The sequence below is a fragment of the Pseudophryne corroboree genome, chromosome 6 (genome assembly GCF_028390025.1).
Source record: "Pseudophryne corroboree isolate aPseCor3 chromosome 6, aPseCor3.hap2, whole genome shotgun sequence".
NCBI lineage: Eukaryota > Metazoa > Chordata > Amphibia > Anura > Myobatrachidae > Pseudophryne > Pseudophryne corroboree.
Window position 1 is genome coordinate 765,766,545 of NC_086449.1, and position 22,121 is coordinate 765,788,665.

Here is a 22,121-nt window from a genome sequence, read left to right on the forward strand (position 1 = left end):
GGAGTGGCAAGGAACGGCTGAGGCCCTGGCCTATGTTCATGGCTAGTGGTTCAGCTTCACATGAGGATGGAAGCACTCAGCCTCTCGCTAGAAAAATGAAAAGACTTAAGCTGGCAAAAGCACAGCAAAGAAATGTGCGTTCTTCGAAATCACAAATCCACAAGGAGAGTCCAATTGTATCGGTTGCGATGCCTGACCTTCCCAACACTGGACGTGAAGAGCATGCGCCTTCCACCATTTGCACGCCCCCTGCAAGTGCTGGAAGGAGCACCCGCAGTCCAGTTCCTGATAGTCAGATTGAAGATGTCAGTGTTGAAGTACACCAGGATGAGGAGGATATGGGTGTTGCTGGCGCTGGGGAGGAAATTGACAAGGAGGATTCTGATGGTGAGGTGGTTTGTTTAAGTCAGGCACCCGGGGAGACACCTGTTGTCTGTGGGAGGAATATGGCCATTGACATGCCTGGTGAAAATACCAAAAAAATCAGCTCTTCGGTGTGGAAGTATTTCAACAGAAATGCGGACAACAGGTGTCAAGCCGTGTGTTGCCTTTGTCAAGCTGTAATAAGTAGGGGTAAGGACGTTAACCACCTCGGAACATCCTCCCTTATACGTCACCTGCAGCGCATTCATCATAAGTCAGTGACAAGTTCAAAAACTTTGGGCGACAGCGGAAGCAGTCCACTGACCAGTAAATCCCTTCCTCTTGTAACCAAGCTCACGCAAACCACCCCACCAACTCCCTCAGTGTCAATTTCCTCCTTCCCCAGGAATGCCAATAGTCCTGCAGGCCATGTCACTGGCAATTCTGACGAGTCCTCTCCTGCCTGGGATTCCTCCGATGCATCCTTGAGTGTAACGCCTACTGCTGCTGGCGCTGCTGTTGTTGCTGCTGGGAGTCGATGGTCATCCCAGAGGGGAAGTCGTAAGACCACTTTTACTACTTCCACCAAGCAATTGACTGTCCAACAGTCCTTTGCGAGGAAGATGAAATATCACAGCAGTCATCCTGCTGCAAAGCGGATAACTGAGGCCTTGGCATCCTGGGCGGTGAGAAACGTGGTTCCGGTATCCATCATTACTGCAGAGCCAACTATAGACTTGTTTGAGGTACTGTGTCCCCGGTACCAAATACCATCTAGGTTCCATTTCTCTAGGCAGGTGATACCGAAAATGTACACAGACCTCAGAAAAAGACTCACCAGTGTCCTAAAAAATACAGTTGTACCCAATGTCCACTTAACCACGGACATGTGGACAAGTGGAGCAGGGCAGACTCAGGACTATATGACTGTGACAGCCCACTGGGTAGATGTATTGACTCCCGCCGCAAGAACAGCAGCGGCGGCAACAGTAGCAGCATCTCGCAAACGCCAACTCTTTCCTAGGCAGGCTACGCTTTGTATCACCGCTTTCCAGAATACGCACACAGCTGAAAACCTCTTACGGCAACTGAGGAAGATCATCGCAGAATGGCTTACCCCAATTGGACTCTCCTGTGGATTTGTGGCATCGGACAACGCCAGCAATATTGTGTGTGCATTAAATCTGGGCAAATTCCAGCACGTCCCATGTTTTGCACATACCTTGAATTTGGTGGTGCAGAATTATTTAAAAAACGACAGGGGCGTGCAAGAGATGCTGTCGGTGGCCAGAAGAATTGCGGGACACTTTCGGCGTACAGGCACCACGTACAGAAGACTGGAGCAACACCAAAAACGCCTGAACCTGCCCTGCCATCATCTGAAGCAAGAAGTGGTAACGAGGTGGAATTCAACCCTCTATATGCTTCAGAGGTTGGAGGAGCAGCAAAAGGCCATTCAAGCCTATACAACTGACAACGATATAGGAGGTGGAATGCACCTGTCTCAAGCGCAGTGGAGAATGATTTCAACGTTGTGCAAGGTTCTGCAACCTTTTGAACTTGCCACACGTGAAGTCAGTTCAGACACTGCCAGCCTGAGTCAGGTCATTCCCCTCATCAGGCTTTTGCAGAAGAAGCTGGAGACATTGAAGGAGGAGCTAACACTGAGCGATTCCGCTAGGCATGTGGGACTTGTGGATGGAGCCCTTAATTCGCTTAACAAGGATTCACGGGTGGTCAATCTGTTGAAATCAGAGCACTACATTTTGGCCACCGTGCTCGATCCTAGATTTAAAACCTACGTTGTATCTCTCTTTCCGGCAGACACAAGTCTGCAGGGGTTCAAAGAACTGCTGGTGAGAAAATTGTCAAGTCAGGCGGAACGCGACCTGTCAACATCTCCTCCTTCACATTCTCCCGCAACTGGGGCTGCGAGGAAAAGGCTCAGAATTCCGAGCCCACCCACTGGCGGTGATGCAGGGCAGTCTGGAGCGACTGCTGATGCTGACATCTGGTCCGGACTGAAGGACCTGCCAACGATTACGGACATGTCGTCTACTGTCACTGCATATGATTCTCTCACCATTGAAAGAATGGTGGAGGATTATATGAGTGACCGCATCCAAGTAGGCACGTCAGACAGTCCGTACGTATACTGGCAGGAAAAAGAGGCAATTTGGAGGCCCTTGCACAAACTGGCTTTATTCTACCTAAGTTGCCCTCCCACAAGTGTGTACTCCGAAAGAGTGTTTAGTGCCGCCGCTCACCTTGTCAGCAATCGGCGTACGAGGTTACTTCCAGAAAATGTGGAGAAGATGATGTTCATTAAAATGAATTATAATCAATTCCTCCATGGAGACATTCATCAGCAGCAATTGCCTCCACAAAGTACACAGGGAGCTGTGATGGTGGATTCCAGTGGGGACGAATTGATAATCTGTGAGGAGGGGGATGTACACGGTGATGAATCGGAGGATGATGATGAGGTGGACATCTTGCCTCTGTAGAGCCAGTTTGTGCAAGGAGAGATTAATTGCTTCTTTTTTGGTGGGGGTCCAAACCAACCCGTCATTTCAGTCACAGTCGTGTGGCAGACCCTGTCACTGAAATGATGGGTTGGTTAAAGTGTGCATGTCCTGTTTATACAACATAAGGGTGGGTGGGAGGGCCCAAGGACAATTCCATCTTGCACCTCTTTTTTCTTTCATTTTTCTTTGCGTCATGTGCTGTTTGGGGAGTGTTTTTTGGAAGGGCCATCCTGCGTGACACTGCAGTGACACTCCTAGATGGGCCAGGTGTTTGTGTCGGCCACTAGGGTCGCTTATCTTAGTCACACAGCTACCTCATTGCGCCTCTTTTTTTTCTTCTTTGCGTCATGTGCTGTTTGGGGAGTGTTTTTTGGAAGGGCCATCCTGCGTGACACTGCAGTGCCACTCCTAGATGGGCCAGGTGTTTGTGTCGGCCACTAGGGTCACTTATCTTAGTCACACAGCTACCTCATTGCGCCTCTTTTTTTTCTTCTTTGCGTCATGTGCTGTTTGGGGAGTACTTTTTGGAAGGGCCATCCGGCCTGACACTGCAGTGCCACTCCTAGATGGGCCAGTTGTTTGTGTCGGCCACTAGGGTCGCTTAGCTTACGCACACAGCTACCTCATTGCGCCTCTTTTTTTCTTTGATCATGTGCTGTTTGGGGAGTGTTTTTTGGAAGGGCCATCCTGCGTGACACTGCAGTGCCACTCCTAGATGGGCCAGGTGTTTGTGTCGGCCACTTGGGTCCCTGAGCTTAGTCACACAGCTACCTCATTGCGCCTCTTTTTTTCTTTGCGTCATGTGCTGTTTGGGGAGTGTTTTTTGGAAGGGCCATCCTGCGTGACACTGCAGTGCCACTCCTAGATGGGCCAGGTGTTTGTGTCGGCCACTTGGGTCGCTGAGCTTAGTCATCCAGCGACCTCGGTGCAAATTTTAGGACTAAAAATAATATTGTGAGGTGTGAGGTGTTCAGAATAGACTGAAAATGAGTGGAAATTATGGTTATTGAGGTTAATAATACTTTGGGATCAAAATGACCTCCAAATTCTATGATTTAAGCTGTTTTTTAGGGTTTTTTGAAAAAAACACCCGAATCCGACAAAAAAAATTCGGTGAGGTTTTGCCAAAACGCGTTCGAACCCAAAACACGGCCACGGAACCGAACCCAAAACCAAAACACAAAACCCGAAAAATTTCCGGTGCACATCTCTAATATTTACTAAAGTGTGGGTTTATAGAAGTGGAGATGTTGCCCATAGCAACCAGATTCTGGTTATCTTGTAGGGGTTGCTAGATAAATGACAACTAGAATCTGTTTGGTTGCTATGAGCAAAATCTCCACTTCTATAAACCCGCACTTTAGTAAATATACCCCCAAGTGTCTGGATACACCAGAAGAGGCCGTATCTGGCAATGTTCCTCTGCATTCACCACCCTGGAGGGGAGAACGGCAGTGGAGTTACACTGGGGTATAGACGGGTTATAAATGGAGTCTGGTACTTCAAATTTCTTTAGAATTTAAGTTGTCTCTTCCCCCTGTATACCCCACTGCGGGTGGATGGAATCGCTTTGGATTTTACTGTTACACTCAGGCAGAGCCGGCCCTAACGAATATGATGCCCTAGGCAAGATTTTGGCTGGTGCCCCCTAGCACCGCCGCTAGTTCTGAAGGAGATGCTTGGCATGAGTCAGCTGGCAGCTCTGCTAACGTCGGGCGCCTTTTGTTTATGAAAATGCATCTTATTTGCATTACTATGTGGCTAGGATGCACAAGCAACTTCTGCTGATAAAAATGGTATGTGGCATGCCTATATTCTGTGTGCGACTGCGGCTGTATTTGCATACGAAATGTTACATTACAGTGATTTCCAGGAATACACTGCAATGTAACATTTCGCATGCAGATACAGCCGCAGTCACACACAGAATATAGGCATGCCGCATATCATTTTAATCAGCAGAAGCTGCTGGTGCCCCTAAGCATACCAAATGCCCTAGGCATTTGCCTAGTTTGCCTATACCTAAGGCCGGCTCTGCACTCAGGTTAGATATGTGCCCGACGGAGCAGGGTGCATTTTTAGGACGTCTCCAGTCCTGTGCAAATCAGATCCTCTGTTTGTGCTATATGATTGTTAAGTTCAACATATTAATAACAAAGCAAAGTATATTGTTGCGGACGCAGTTAGCGTAGAAATGCGAAGCGTTCTTTATGTGCGGTTATGCGCACGCAAATACCTTAAAGAATCCAACTATGAAACCATATACATTTGTAATGTGGTCCAACGCACATACAGATTTAATACTAACAGAAAAAGTACAGAAATATAGGTAAACAGCAAATATTATACACACCGTCAGAGTAAGTTACAGCCAATAATACATACGTAAGTTTCCCTGGTGCAGGAAGCCAGTCATCAGAGAAGAGTGTGTGTGTGTGTGTGTGCAGTGCCGTTTCTAGCGGCGGGCGAGCCGTGCAACCGCACGGGGCGCCCGCCGCGGCACTTTGTTACTCCTTATCGCCTCTCCCGAGCGCTCCTGCTCGGGGGGCGGAGTTTCGCGGAATGATGCGTTGCGTCGTGACGTCACGACGCAAACGCGTCATTCCGCGAAGCCCCGCCCCCCGAGCAGGAGCGCTCGGGAGAGGCGATAAGGAGATAATCAAGAAGGAGGAGGCGGCCGGCGCGAGGGACGTGAGGCGGCGGGACCGAAGAGCGGGAAGACGTAAGTATTCTCTCTCTCTCCCCCCCTCTCCCCCTTCCATCCCCTCAACTTGAAACCTGCCTGCCGCTGCCGCACTGTGTAAAATGGGGACACCTGCCTATGGGGATACCTGCCTGCCGCACTGTGTAAAATGGGGGCACCTGCCTGCGTACTGTGTAATATGGGGGCACCTGCCTGCGTACTGTGTAATATGGGGGCATCTGCCTGCGTACTGTGTAATATGGGGGCATCTGCCTGCGTACTGTGTAATATGGGGGCTTCTGCCTGCGTACTGTGTAATATGGGGGCATCTGCCTGCGTACTGTGTAATATGGGGGCATCTGCCTGCGTACTGTGTAAAATGGGGATATCTGCCTGCCGCGCTGTGTAAAATGGGGATACCTGCCTGCCGCACTGTGTAAAATAGGGATACCTGCCTGCGTACTGTGTAATATGGGGGCACCTGCCTGCGTACTGTGTAATATGGGGGCATCTGCCTGCGTACTGTGTAATATGGGAGCATCTGCCTGCGTACTGTGTAATATGGGGGCATCTGCCTGCGTACTGTGTAATATGGGGGCATCTGCCTGCCGCACTGTGTAATATGGGGATACCTGCCTGCCGCACTGTGTAATATGGGGGCACCTGCCTGCGTACTGTGTAAAATGGGGATATATGCCTGCCGTGCTGTGTAAAATGGGGATATCTGCCTATGGGGATACCTGCCTGCGTACTGTGTAATATGGGGGCATCTGCCTGCGTACTGTGTAATATGGGGGCATCTGCCTGCGTACTGTGTAATATGGGGGCATCTGCCTGCGTACTGTGTAATATGGGAGCATCTGCCTGCGTACTGTGTAATATGGGGGCGTCTGCCTGCGTACTGTGTAATATGGGCACACCTGCCTATGGGGATACCTGCCTGCGTACTGTGTAATATGGGGGCATCTGCCTGCGTACTGTGTAATATGGGGGCATCTGCCTGCGTACTGTGTAATATGGGAGCATCTGCCTGCGTACTGTGTAATATGGGGGCATCTGCCTGCGTACTGTGTAATATGGGGGCATCTGCCTGCGTACTGTGTAATATGGGGGCACCTGCCTGCGTACTGTGTAATATGGGGGCATCTGCCTGCGTACTGTGTAAAATGGGGATATCTGCCTGCCGCGCTGTGTAAAATGGGGATACCTGCCTGCCGCACTGTGTAAAATAGGGATACCTGCCTGCGTACTGTGTAATATGGGGGCACCTGCCTGCGTACTGTGTAATATGGGGGCATCTGCCTGCGTACTGTGTAAAATGGGGATATCTGCCTGCCGTGCTGTGTAAAATGGGGGCACCTGCCTGCCGCACTGTGTAATATGGGGATACCTGCCTGCCGCACTGTGTAATATGGGGGCACCTGCCTGCGTACTGTGTAAAATGGGGATATATGCCTGCCGTGCTGTGTAAAATGGGGATACCTGCCTGTCGTGCTGTGTAAAATGGGGATACCTGCCTGCCGCACTGTGTAAAATGGGGATACCTGCCTTCCGTACTGTGTAAAATGGGGACACCTGCCTGCCGCGCTGTGTAAAATGGGGACACCTGCCTGCCGCGCTGTGTAATATGGGGACACTTGCCTGCTGTAATGTGTAAAAAGGGGACTTTTTTATTTTTATTTCCCCCCCCCCCCCCTGTGGTGGGTGTGATGATATCAGATGAGGCCATGCCCACTTTAATGAGACCACGCCAATTTTAATCAGGCCACACACCCTTGTCGGGAGCGCGCGCGCCTACGGCGCGTGCATGCTTTGTCTTTTTATGGCTATATGGGGGGGCACACTTTTTTTTTTTTAGAGCAATTGGGGAGGGGGGGGGGGGCGCATTTTTTAATCTCGCACTGGGAGCCAAATTGTCTAGAAACGGCCGTGTGTGTGTGTGTGTGTGTGTGTGTGTGTGTGTGTGTGTGTGTGTGTGTGAATGAGAGTGTATGTGTGTGTGTGTATGAAAGTGTATGTGTGATAGTTCTGACAGTTATCAACCTGGGCCAGGAGTGTGCTCTTTTATACAATAGTTAAAAAGGTAGTACAATAGGGAATGTATGCTCTTCTTCCATTGGTCCAGGGGTGGGACATATCCAGTACACTGGGGATCATTGGTCGGCTCAAACGGTGGGCAATGCCTAAGTCCTGAGTTGTGATTACCGTTGTTTACCTCTGATTTCCCGCCCCAGGACCAGTCAAACCCACCACATTATCATACAGTAAAATACATGAATCCGGTATTGCTAATAACTTGTTGCCACAGTATGCGGCAATATCCTCACTGCCACCGGATTACTACTTATGTGACCCTGAACAATTTGATCCCACACACGGTGTATTTATGCAATCCCATCCTCATGATAGATATATATATATATATATAGATAGATAGATAGATAGATAGATAGATAGATATAGTTTCCTGCTATTACAATTACGTTATGAAATATATACAAACAGTTGGTTAGATGTGTTTAAAACTGTGTGTAGGAGAATATAAATATTATACATTTGACATATCATACATCAATGTCTGGTCCGTGCAATATTGAATGTCACCTTTTGGTGGTATTGCTTAAATCATTTAAAGGTTTAAGCAAACAAGGTTCTGGCTTGTGTTGTTTGAGTACACAATCAGGCCTTTGCCTATCCTTAGGGTTTGTATGTTATGTTGTGTTCTTATTTGTTCTTACCTATAGTGTAACAATGACAGTCCAGGATCTATTGACTCAACACACAACTCTCAATTGTTTGTGCTTACAGTTAGGCACACATAAGGTATTTACATTCCCAACAAAGAAAAGCCTATGAGTAAAGAACACTACATTGCATGTTCATACTGGCTGTTTAAGCAATCTGATATGTTTAAGACACTATTTGATTTGTATTCCTGGAGGTACAACATTTGAGTGTATGTAAGAAATATTTGCTATTTTGTGACAGTATGATATTTATTAACAAATGCATCTTCTACCATAATGCGCACAGTAACGTCCCGTTATGATAATTTGCACCCTATCATATTAGCTTATAGCATGCGTAAAATATGCATGCATCGTAGATGCATTCATTAATAAATGCCATAGTGTATTCTAAATATCAAAATATGCTATTTGACTTTGACATGATGCTGCCTGACAAGGTTGACTTGTTTACAAGCAGACCCTCGCTATTGTGGATGTTTCCATCACGCTGCATGCCCCATTGGTACCTCTTGGGCTGCTCGCAGAGGTGTTTGTCATACGGATACTTGGTCCACAGTCCATATATTGTTTGTAAAGTTTTACCATTTTGATACTTTTGCGGCCTCTGATGCAGGCTTTTGTAGGTGTCTCAGCACTCTCCTACCCGGGAGGGAAGCTTTGTCCACGTCCCCACTGTCCACTAGTGGATGAAGGAGAAAACAGGATTTGGTACTTACCGCTAAATCCCTTTTACCCCGATACCATAGGGGACACTGTGGCCTGCACTGATTTTTTCCTGCCATTATTCCTTGCTTGTTAGGACTGCATGTTGGTGGTAATTGTCCTGTTTCAGTCCTTGGACCATTTTTACTATTCATTCCTCCTTCTCCTGGTCTCTTTTCCTCTGTTGTCTCTGCTCTCCATCTCCACTCAGGTTGGTTAATCTTAACCGAGTTCAGTGGGGTGTAGAGGGGAGGACTCTTTGAAAAAGCCCCATGTGGAGTGTATTGCGTTAGAGGACCAGCTTGTCATCCATTTATATCTTTGGAGCCAATAGTCAATTGACCATAAAGCGCTGTAATATACCTTATTGGTTCTGCCAGCTGGTAAGATGCAATTACACAGCGTGCGGCTACAAGCGGCAGCGCCGATACAGAGCGTCCTGAATAGAAGACGCAAAGCCGCAGAGAGCATTCTGTTGCCGGTGGGATAGCACTACGCCGAGTGGAGCCACAAATGGCATTGCCGCTAACATAAAGGAACGGCATGGAGCGGCACTGCAGAGCCGGAAGCAAGCCATCGGTAAACTCCCTTAATGATTTTAATTCCATGCCCATGCTGACAGCGGACTTTAGTGGGACATATAGACAAAGAGAAAAAGCATTTTTGTTGGATGCACTGGAACCACAATATTTGTTAAAATAACAATTCTTTATTGGCTGTGTATTAGAATTATTATAGGGACTGGTGAAATAATAAAATATAGTGTGATTAGAAAATAAAGTGTGAAATTAAAACTACAAAATTCCGATCAATGTTTCATTCAAATGCAAATTATTATTCACAATAAAAGGCTTTCTTGCCTATAGAATCTGTGTGTGTTTGTGTCTTTATTCAGTTGTCCTGTACATTTATCTCTAAAATAGGCAACAGATTTCCTGTGTGATGTTATTGTTACCTTTGCTCCGCAAATACGTGTTTAATTGTAACACTCTGGATGGATCTCTTTATATTCTGCAACAAAGTATAATTGCAGCAGACACTAGATATTCTTTCATCTACCTTCAACAGATTCCTGTTTATCATACACCGTTTATGGTTGGAATTAAACAATGCTATGTATTTGATTCTTTATCCTATTACAACGTTTCGTGTACTGATGAAAGATTGATTATTTCAGTGTCCCCATTTGATATCCATGTCACATTAACACATATTTATTGTTTATAACGTGTGGTATTTCTAAATGGATTTATCTCTGCATGGGGTCCCCTCACAGTTATATTGGTGTGGTTTGATTTTAGGTTTAATACATATATACATGTCAACAATAGGGGGGAGAATATTTGCGCCACTTGTGTACAACACCAAATAATCCACGATCCACGTATAGAAAATAAATGACACTCCCTAGGAATTAACACAGGGCGTCAGCTGTCCCCCAGAGACACAGGGATGGTAATTCCCTGAAACAACGAGTAATGCACACAGGGGGGTGGGGGATATAGCGACCGTCGGTGTCTTAAAACAGTTCAGTAAATATGGATCAAAAAAGTGTGTCTAAAAACGAGTAACCAGATCAGAAAAGTGATTTTTTTAAAAAGGGGGGATGTTTATTTAGACACTAAAAACAGATATTAATCACATATAGAGCTAAAATCTAAACAGCAGTTCTTCTTAAAAAATGGGATTTAAAACAACATACACAATGCTTTAAAATACCAGTTAAAATATGTTAAAAATCTGTAAAACAATTTTAACTTAACTTGGTATAAGGTCACTGCCAGGTAGCCCAACGCGTTTCGTCCTTAAGACTTCATCAAGGGGTAAAGGCATAATGAGACTGGACTCCTATTTATACTAGTATTAATCACATAATGATTGTGACATCACTTCCTGTTAATTTAATCATCATATTGTGAAATGGGTTAAAAATTCATGTACTGACAAATCTATTGTTTCAATTTACTGATATGTGTATATACATTCACAAGATATTATTTACTGAGCAGATTTGGTGTTAAAAACTTATAAAATTGACTTGTACAGGCGCCGGCGGTTCTTTGCCGCCCCACTTCCGGTTTTCGTCCGTCGCGTCACTTCCGCCCCACTTCCGGTATGCGACTGCGCATGCACCCGCGGCTGCGGGCGTGAGAGAACGAACAACACTATGGCAGATGTTCTCTGAAAGTACATTGCGGCGGCCATCTTTGGGTGGATTTGTTCAATGTGAATCACATTCGGCAGCCATATTAGCGGAGACCAAGGATAGAGACATGGATTTCATTTCTCCAGTAAAGTGCATGAAAATAAATAGAATAAACGGAGATTAGTCACTGTTGATGTCAGTACAGTAACCTAAGCTTGTTACAGTGATAAATAAATATAAACTACATAGATATATGAATATATAAAAATATATATAAAAATATATATAATATATATATATATCTCTATATATTTTATATATATTTTATGTGATTAATACTAGTATAAATAGGAGTCCAGTCTCATTATGCCTTTACCCCTTGATGAAGTCTTAAGGACGAAACGCGTTGGGCTACCTGGCAGTGACCTTATACCAAGTTAAGTTAAAATTGTTTTACAGATTTTTAACATATTTTAACTGGTATTTTAAAGCATTGTGTATGTTGTTTTAAATCCCATTTTTTAAGAAGAACTGCTGTTTAGATTTTAGCTCTATATGTGATTAATATCTGTTTTTAGTGTCTAAATAAACATCCCCCCTTTTTAAAAAAATCACTTTTCTGATCTGGTTACTCGTTTTTAGACACACTTTTTTGATCCATATTTACTGAACTGTTTTAAGACACCGACGGTCGCTATATCCCCCACCCCCCTGTGTACATATATACATGTGTCTCTCTCTCAGCTGAGTATCAATGAATCCTTCCACAGTACTGGTATTGCACACCCTTCAACATGACCCGTTCCATTAGGTACTCTGTTCCTGAACTTCTTTGCCAGTGGCAGTTACAGAGGTGAGGCTACAGCACAGTCCACAATTCAGCTAGGGGGTGGCTACCAACTGCCATCCCAAACATCACCAGCCAGGACTCAATGGCAGTTGGTGTGGTTGCCCTATTGGAATTTTGGACTGTGGTTCAGCCCGACCTATGTAACTCATACCTCCCAACTGTCCCGATTTTCGCGGGACAGTCCCGTTTTTTGGGGACTGTCCCGCTGTCCCACCCGCGGGCCGCAGTGTCCCGCGGTGGGGGGGGCAGTTGGGAGGCTCTGTCACCCGCTGCCCTGTTTAGCAGAGCAGCGGTGAATAGACGCTGTGCGCATGCGCACAGCGTCTATTCAGTGCAGACGGAGGGATAGGGAGCATGCCAGCGGCTCACAGAGCGCTGGGCATGCCCCCTCAGTGACGAAAACGGGGGCATGGCTCGCGATCGCGGGTCCTCCCGCGAAACCATGCCCCCTTTTCGTAGGCCACGCCCCCTTTTCGGGAGCGAGCACGGCTTCGCCGCGCGAGTGTCCCGCTTCCCAGGAGAAGAAAGTTGGGAGGTATGGTAACTGCCACTGGCAAAGAAGTCCAGGAACAGAGCATTTTGTACCTAATGGAACAGGTCATGTTGGAGGGTATGGTATAGGCACCGCTAGCTCTACACTGAGCTTAGCGTGTGTATCCAGAAGCTGTGACTAGCAGCCTCTCCCCTCCTGTCCCCATCTAGCGGCCTCTATGAGAGAAGCCGCTGGCGGCAGCGGAGGTGAAGGGAGACTCTCTCCGTCAGGCAGCTTTTGTAGAAAAGCTGCTGGCGGCACCAGCTGTAATTTCACCCTGTACCCACACTGCAGTTAAGCGGCTTCTGTAGAAAAGCAGCTGGCGGCAGAGGCGGTGATTCAAGGCTGTGTCCGCACTGTATTATAACGGCTTCTAGGAGAACCTGCTGGTGGCTCAGCAGCAGCAGTGATTCAAGGCTGTGCATGCACTATATTATAGCAGCTTCTGTGAGAACCTGCTGCTGACGGCCACAGTGGTGTTAGAAATTGTGCCTACACTATGATTTCTTAGTGACCGGAGAGAGATTTATATATATATATATATATATATATATATATATATATATATACATACACACATTTTATATATATATATATATATATATATATAGATTGATTGATTGATTGATTGAAGAATACAGTCTCCGTCTGTTTTTATGCTGCTGTGAATCCGAGTGCCGCACCTGCGCTTTTCCTACATGTTTAATGTGAGGGCACCGGCCAAAGTTGCTACTTGGTGGATGGGGGTGCCGGACCTTGGACACTACTATATATATATATATATATATATATATATATACATACACACACACACACGCACATACACACATTATATATATATATATATATATATATACATACACGCACATATACGTTATATATATACACACACACATATATATATATATATATATATACACACATACACACACACACACACACACACACACATATATTTATACACACACACATCAGTTTTCATATGGAATTTTAGACCATTGCTAGGAAAGCAGACCACTGCCGTTCCACCATAGGCGGATATATCTTTCATAATTAAAGCATTAATATCAGTATTATTATTATTCCACCTGTTTAGTGTGTACCCTTCATATCTCATATTTACTCAATTTATTTTATTTCATAATGTTATTTTAAAAAAATTGAGTCAGTCCTATCACTGTATAAATTAGTTAATTAGAAATATTTTGATATATCACTTATTACAGTGTGTTCATTTGTATATTATTTATCATTCTTATTATTAGAATATTATTGCAAAGATATTCCGTGTCATAATTATTATTAAAGTAATTTACTGCCTAGTGATTATCACATATTGTGTTATCGAAAAAAAGAGAAAGAGGGAGGTGCAGTAAATACCTTTATATGAGTATTAATTTAATTTGTGTCATGTTATATAACATGACCTTTAGTGCTATTTGTGATAATAATTTTATTTATTCTGGAAATGTATTTAGACATCTCCAGTGTTACCTCATGCCAGTGATAAAAAAAACACCAATTGATAACAAAAACCCTTATTAAGGGCCCTATACACGGGAGAGATGTGTGCTGAGTGAGGCATGCAGGCCAGTCTAGCACCGGCGATAGCGAAGCGCGGGGCCGCGCATCGCTATCTCTGTGGGGGGGAACACATGAGTGATCTGTGCTTAAAATCTAAGCAATCTATTCAGATTGCTTAGATTTTAAGCATGGATCTCTCCGTGACTACCCCCCTTTTAGATTGATATAATTGTTATAATAGTTACCCTTCCTCAATTATTTTGTATGATCCCGTTCTCCTCCCACACTTTCACCTTATTTGAAAGTGATGCAAATTCAAGTGATCAAATTTAATAACCAAAGTGCTCATATACCATACTCAAATCAAAACCAAAAGTGCCACAAAAAAACTCTGCAATTTTTAATAATTATTCATTCCGAATTCTCTGTCTGACTTTTCATATAAGATTTTTAAAATAGACTTTTACCTTTATAATTGATATATTTATTTCCTTAGAATTGACATCTCAGGAATTTCATGTATGGTTATGTATTCCCTAAATTTGGTACCTATATATGATCTCTACTGTATGAAAATAGTAAAACGGATAGATAGGACATTCACTCAGATTGAAGGATGTTACATCCCTTTTATCTAACCAATATAAATAAGAGGATTTTGGTACATACCAGGTTAATCCTTTTCTTTGAATCCATATGGATCACTGGAGTACTCTTGGGATATGGACGGGGCGTTAGCAGGGATATGCACATTTAAATAAGTAACCCTCCACCCCCTCTATACTCCCAAAGTACCTCAGTGTTTTTTTTTTTACTGAGACGAACAGGAGCGATAGAAAGGATGAACAATGGAGAATTACATATAACATTATAACGTAACGGACAACTAGAAAGTTGACACATAACAGAACGGACAACTAGAAAGTTGACACGACAACAGATAACAATCACCTTAACATTTGAACAAGTCGGTGAGAATGTGTTACCATAAGATTTACTGAACTTACCACAAGCCAGGTGAAACTGCTCTGGGTGGGCATCCAGTGACCCCTATGGATTCAAAGAAAAGGATTTACCTGGTAAGTACCAATATCCTCTTTTCTGTTTCATCCACTAGGGGTCACTGGAGTACGATTGGGATGTACCAAAGTTTCCCCCTTGGGCGGGAGAGCTGTTTGGCACCGGTAAGACTAGATGACCAAAGCTAGAAGCTGATGCCGCAAACGTATCAAACTTGTAAAAGCGCACAAATGTGTGCACTGATGACAATGTAGCCGCACAGCAAAGTTGTGTTGTAGAAGCTCCATGACCTGCTGCCCATGACGTTCCCACAGAACGTGTGGAATGAGCTGAAATTGATGTAGGCAGTTGTAGACTAGCATGAAGGTAAGAAAGACGTATGGTCAGCTTAATCCATCTGGCCAAGGTCTGCTTGGAAGCTGGCCAACCCATCTTGACTGCATCAGAGAACAAACAATGTATCCATTTTACGTACTGTTGATGTTCGGGTTACATAAATGCAGAGCACGAGTACTACATGCAAAGTAGCTGGAGATCTTGCATCTTCTGATAACACAGGAACTACGATTGGTTGATTGATGTGAAAAGAAGATACTACCTTTGGTAGAAAAGCGGGATTCGTTCGAAGTTCCGCTCTATCATCATGAAAAATCAGATACGGTGGCTTGCATGACAAGGCACCCAATTCTGAAACCCCCCTTGCAGAAGCTAAGGCTAGGAGAAACAGTTTTCCAAGTTAAAAACTTAACATCCACTTGTTGTAAAGGTTCAAAATTGAAGACTGTTAAAAAATCTAAAACTAGACTCAAGTCCCATGGCGCTGTAGGCAGTATAAATGGAGGTTGTAGTCTGAGGACACCTTGCAGGAAAGTGTGAATTGTTGGCAAAAGAGCCAACCGCCTTTGAAAGAAAATTGACAAAGTCCTCCTGGAACCCCATCTGTAAAAAAAAAATAGCAAAAGACGTGATAACTTGAAAGAAGAGGTCGGAAACATCCGAACTTCACACCACCCTATATAAGCTCACCAAATCCTGTGATAATGAGCTGCTGTAACTGGCTTTCTATCACATAACATGGTTGGTATAACCAACTCTGGAATGCCCTCTCATCTTAAGAGAGCGGTTTCAACAGCCACCCGGTCAAACACAGCCGTGTTAAAATTGGGGTAAAGGAACGGACCCTGTTGTAGAAGGTATGGACATAGCGGGAGCGGCCATGGATCATCTGTGAGTAGACCGCAGAGATCTGAGAACCACGCTCTCCGAGGCCACCGAGGCGCCACTAGTATGACTGTCATGCACTCTCGTTTGATCCGCTTTAGCAACCGAGGAAGCAGCGGAAAAGGTAGAAACAGATACACAAGTCTGTATGGCCACACGATTGTGAGAGCATCCACTGCCACTGCCTTTGGATCTCTTGTTCTGGACACATACTTGGGTGTCTGATGATTTTGGCAAGATGCCATTAGTCCAGCGGTGGGGTTACCCACAAGGGGATCTAACATCTAGAACACCTCAGGATGTAAAGCCCATTCTCCTGGATGAAAATCCTGATGGCTGAGATAATCTGCTTCCCAGTTGTCCACTCCTGGAATGAAGACCGCCGACAATATCACTTGGTGATGCTCAGTCGAATTCAGAATTCAAGCATTTTCTCACTGCGATATCGACTTTCTCCTTGTTCGTTGCATTATGCAACGTCCATTGCATTATCTGACTGAATCTGAGACGGGAGTATATGAACTGACTGTGGACATGTTCCAGGACATGTATTGACAGCAATTTTTTCTTGGTCTGACCACAGACCCTGAAGCTGACAATGTAAGAGTATCGCTCCTCAACCTCTGAGACTTGTGTTATTAGACAAATCCAATTTCAGACTCCGGACCCTTTTTGCGTTGGTGAGATGGGGTATATGGAGCCACCAGAAGAGAGACAGTCTGGCCCTTAGACACAACAACACCATCTGATGAAGTTGTAAAAGAGCCTGATCACTGTGTGAGAAGATCTAGCTGAAAAGGACGTGAGTCAAATCTTCCGAACTGAAGTGTTGGAAAGACACCAACATTCTTTGTAATATTCGAAAACACAATTGTATTGAGACTGTCCGTGGTTGGAGCACTTACTGTACCAGATGACTAATAAACAGTGCTTCCTCCTCTGCCAGGTAAGTTCATTGAACTATCTATCCAGAGGTATTTCTAGATCTTGAATCTGTTGAGACGGGACCAGGCTTATACTGTAGTCAACAATCCAACCATGCTGAACTAGTACTCTGTACATAGTACGACATTTTGCAGGAATATACGTGTAGACAAAACCTTGAAGAGAAGGCTGTCTAAATACTGAACTATTATCATTGCCAGAGACGTGAGCTGAGCAATTATTACAGACCTCCCCTTTGTGATTAGCCGAGGCGCCGATGAAATGCAAACGTAGTGTCTGAAACTGATAATGGGTTTGTTGTACTGCAAACCTTAAGTCCACCTGAAGCGGTGGCCAAATTGGAATGTGTAAGTACGCATCCTTGAGATCCAGCGAAATCATGAATTCCTGTGGTTGTAAACCTGCCCTTACTGGCTGAAGGGATTCCATATTGAATCTAGAGTAACATACTGATTGAGCCCCTTTAGGTTCAAAAACGGCGTGACCGAGCCATCCGGCTTTGGTATTATAAAAAGATTTTAAGAAAACGTTGACCTGGTTGGTGTACAGGTATCTGCGGAATCTACGAGAGGCTGAAAAGTGATCTTGCTGACACAGGCAGATCCGTCTTGAAAAGCCGCATCAGTGGTAGACAACCGACCTCTATTTTATAACCACTGAACACTAAAATGTGACTTCACCTATCTGTGGATGTCCACGCCAAGTGACAAGTTTGAAAGCGTTCTCCCACAACCTATATCCGAGATGGGCTTACAGGCCGCAATGCCACTGGTTTGTCAGCTGACTTTGTATCATGACAATAGTTAGTGGTTTGTTAAATACCACATCCACTCTGTACGGTTGTTACTGGAGCATGGCTTCGAAAGGACTGAAGTCTAAAAGATCTGAACGTTGGTCCAGTGTACTTCCTTTTAGGAACTGGTATGGCAACGGAAGGAACAGAGATTGTCCCCTAGTGTCCAATTTAGGGCCAGATAACATAACGCCAGTATAAGGCAACGCCTGTATTCTTTGCTTGGACTCAGCCTCGGCATGCCAAGACCGCAGCCAAAGCGTACAGCGACCCACAATTATAGAAAAAGAAAATTTGAGAACTAACTCGTATGACAATCAGAGATGCCATACTCAAAAACTCTGCCGAATTCCCAAAGGTGATTGGCTAGCAGTTTATCTGAGGAAAGACCATAATGTAGGTCTATATGGACTATGCAATTACCGCCGTGGTAACCCAAGTGCAACTAAAGCAGGTGTAACCAACATCCTGCTGCTGCTGCTGTATAAATGTATTTTAACCAGTTCTTCACCTTACGCTCCTACGGTTTAAGCGTCGTTGCAGCTGGGACTGGGATAGTTTACTTTTGTTTTAAAGTGTTGACACTGAAAAATCCCTTTTCTATTGATGTCATAACCTGTGGGAAAATGTAGGTAGACAGAAATTGCCATGGCACAGTAAATCATTTATATGTTTCGTGAATAAGGAAAACACACAGTCATCCTTAGCCATTAAACTTCACTCTGTGAGATAGATTCTTTTGTTTAATAAATATCGGGTCTGGCATTGAATCTGCAGATATGGCTGCTCAGACTGCATTAATCTGAAATCAGACCTAGCTGTTCCACAGTCTGTCCGTGAAACTGACAGCAAAGCAGCCATTACATATGCCATCATAGGCCAAGGAGGATTCAGCAGGGGTCCTTATTTCTGGTATGGAGGCTGATACTTTCATGCAGCTATCTTCACGCTGGTGCAGGGAAATGCAAGCTGATGGGGCTTCTCAGTAAGCTCTGTTCCTGCGGTCAAATCTGAACTCAGATTCCACGCTGGTGCAGGGTTCTCAGCAAGCTCTGACCTGGTCCTCCTGCAGTCAAATCATGGAGGCTGACGGGGCTTCTCTATAAGATCTGATCTGCTCCTCATGCAGCCAGTTTACAATGCTGTAGGTCTATGGCAGGGCTTCTCCACATAAGTGCCGGCAAGCCTTGTGCTGGGTAGCAGCACACACACAGTCCCGGACCCAAGCTTCTTAGTAAGCTGGGAAGGGACCTGTGTCAAGAAAAAATATTTTTTTCTTTTTATGAAGAATTTTTAAGGCTGGAGATCTCTCCAACTTGTGCCTTCCCGCCGAGGCACCAAAAACACTGAGGTACTTTGGGAGTATGGGGTGAGGTGGGGGCGGAGGGTTACTTATTTAAATATGCCTATGCCTGCTAACGCCCCGTCCATATCCCAAGAGTACTACAGTGACCCCTAGTGGATGAAAAAGAAATACAGTTGTCGTTCAAGGGTATTTGTCATTCCCTTTTATGCATTATCTTCAGCAACCCTATTTATTATACATGATATTCTACCAGAAGAGATTTCTTCAGACCCTTTTCAGGTAAATATATTCCCTTTTTCCAACCCTTTTCAGGTAAGTATATTTCCTTCCTTCATGGCTGACTTTTTTTTCTTATTGCTGAGATTCCTCTATGATGATTGGTTCAGGTCTTTTTTTTCCGGTAAGTATATTTAATCATTCTCTTCCTTCCCCAGTGGTTTATTACTTCTCAATTTTCTCTCACTAATTTACCCTTTTCAAATCACTATTACTAATGAACCCATTAACAGAGAGTTCTTAAATCCCATCTGTAAGTATACAGATGGGTCCACGGTTATCTTGGCTAGTTTGATGCGTCTAGACACAACATGGTTTATTAACATAAACCATTCATATATTGTTCTCAGCTGCAATACAATACAGAGAAAACAGCAGGGGATTAAGTCATTACAGCAGGGGATTAAGTCCGACTGCCCAGTCTCAGTTGATCCTATTAAAAGGTCAAGATAAACATGGATCCATCTGCATTTCTTCCTTCCTGTACATCAGTCCTATTTCCCTTAGTCTTAAAAATCTTTCAAAAGGACTTCTCTCAGGTAAGTATTTTTCGACCATTCTTCTCTCTGTTATTCTGTTGCCTTCAAAACTTTTCTTACTAGAGATAATAGGATGTTGGTACTTACCAGATAAATCCTTTTCTTTGAATCCACAGGGGGCACTGGAGTACTCTTGGGATATGGACGGGACGTTAGCAGGGATAGGCACATTTAAATATTTAAATTAGTAACTCTCCACCCCCTCCATACTCCCAAAGGTACCTCAGTGTTTTTACTGAGCCGAACAGGAGCGATCGAGAGGATGAACAATAGAGAATTACATATAACATTATAACATAATGGACAGCAATAAAGTTGACACATAACGTAACGGACAACTAAACAGTTGACACGACAATAGATAACAATCACCTTAACATTTGAACAAGTCGGTGAGAATGTGTTACCATAAGATCTATTGAACTTACCACAACACAGGTGAAACTGCTCTGTGTGGGCGTCCAGTGTCCCCTATGGATTCAAAGAAAAGGATTTATCTGGTTAGTACCAAAATCCTATTTTCTTTTTCATCCACTATGGGTCACTGGAGTACTCTTGGGACGTACCAAAGTTTCCCCCTTGGGCGGGAGAGTTGTTTGGCACCTGTAAGACTAGATGGGCAAAGCTAGATGCTGATGCCGCAAACGTATCAAACTTGTAAAAGCGCACAAACATGTGCACTGATGACCATGTAGCCGCACGGCAAAGTTGCGTCGTAGAAGCTACACGACCTGCTGCCCATGACGTTCCCACAGAACGTGTGGAATGAGTTGAAACTGATGTAGGCAGTTGTAGCCTAGCATGAAGGTAAGCCTGACGTATGGTCAGCTTAATCCATCTGGATAAGGTCTGCTTGGAAGCTGGCCAACCCATCTTGACTGCATCATAGAGAACAATGTATCCGTTTTACATACAGTTGATGTTCGGGCCACATAAACGCGAATCGCGCGTACCACATCCAAAGTAGCTGGAGTTCCTGAACCTTCTGATAACACAGGAACTACGATTGGTTGATTGATGTGAAAAGATGATACTACTTTTGGTAGGAAAGCGGGATTCGTTTGACGTTCTGCTCTATCTTCATGAAACACCAGATACGGTGGCTTGCATGACAAGGCACCCAAATCTGAAACACGCCTTGCTGAAGCTATGGCTAGTAGAAAAACTGTTTTCCAAGTGAGAAACTTAACATCCACTTGTTGTAATGGTTCAAAAAGTGAAGACTGTAAAAAAAAAGGATAGTCTGCGAGTAGACCGCGGAGATCCGAGAACCACGCTCTCTGAGGCCAATGAGGCACCACTAGTATGACTGTCGTGGACTCTCTTTTGATCCGCTTTAGCAACCGAGGAAGCAGCGGAAATGGTGGAAACAGATACACGAGGCTGTACGGCTACGCGATTGTGAGAGCATCCACTGCCAGTGCCTTTGGATCTCTTGTTCTGGACACATACTGGGGTGTTTCATGATTTTGGCGAGATGCCATTAGGTCCACCTGTGGGTAACCCCACTGCTGGACCAACATCTGGAATACTTCTGGATTCAATGCCCATTCTCCTGGATAAAAATCCTGACGGTTGAGATAATCCGCCTCCCAGTAGTCCACTCCTGGAATAAACACTGCCGACAATATCACTTGGTGATGCTCGGCCCAATTCCGTATTCGAGCAACTTCCTGCATGGCCATGTGACTTAGAGTTCCTCCTTGTTTGTTGATGTATGCTACTGCTGTCACGTTGTCTGACTGAACCTGGACAGTCTGAGACTGGAGCATGTGTACTGCCTGTCGCAGCGCGTTGTAAATTGCCCTGAGTTCCAGGACATTTATTGACAGTAATCTTTCTCGGCCTGACCAGAGACCCTGAAACTGGCAATTTTGGACCACTGCTTCCCAACGTCTGAGACTTGCGTCCGTCGTCAGAATTATCCAATTCCAGACTCCGAA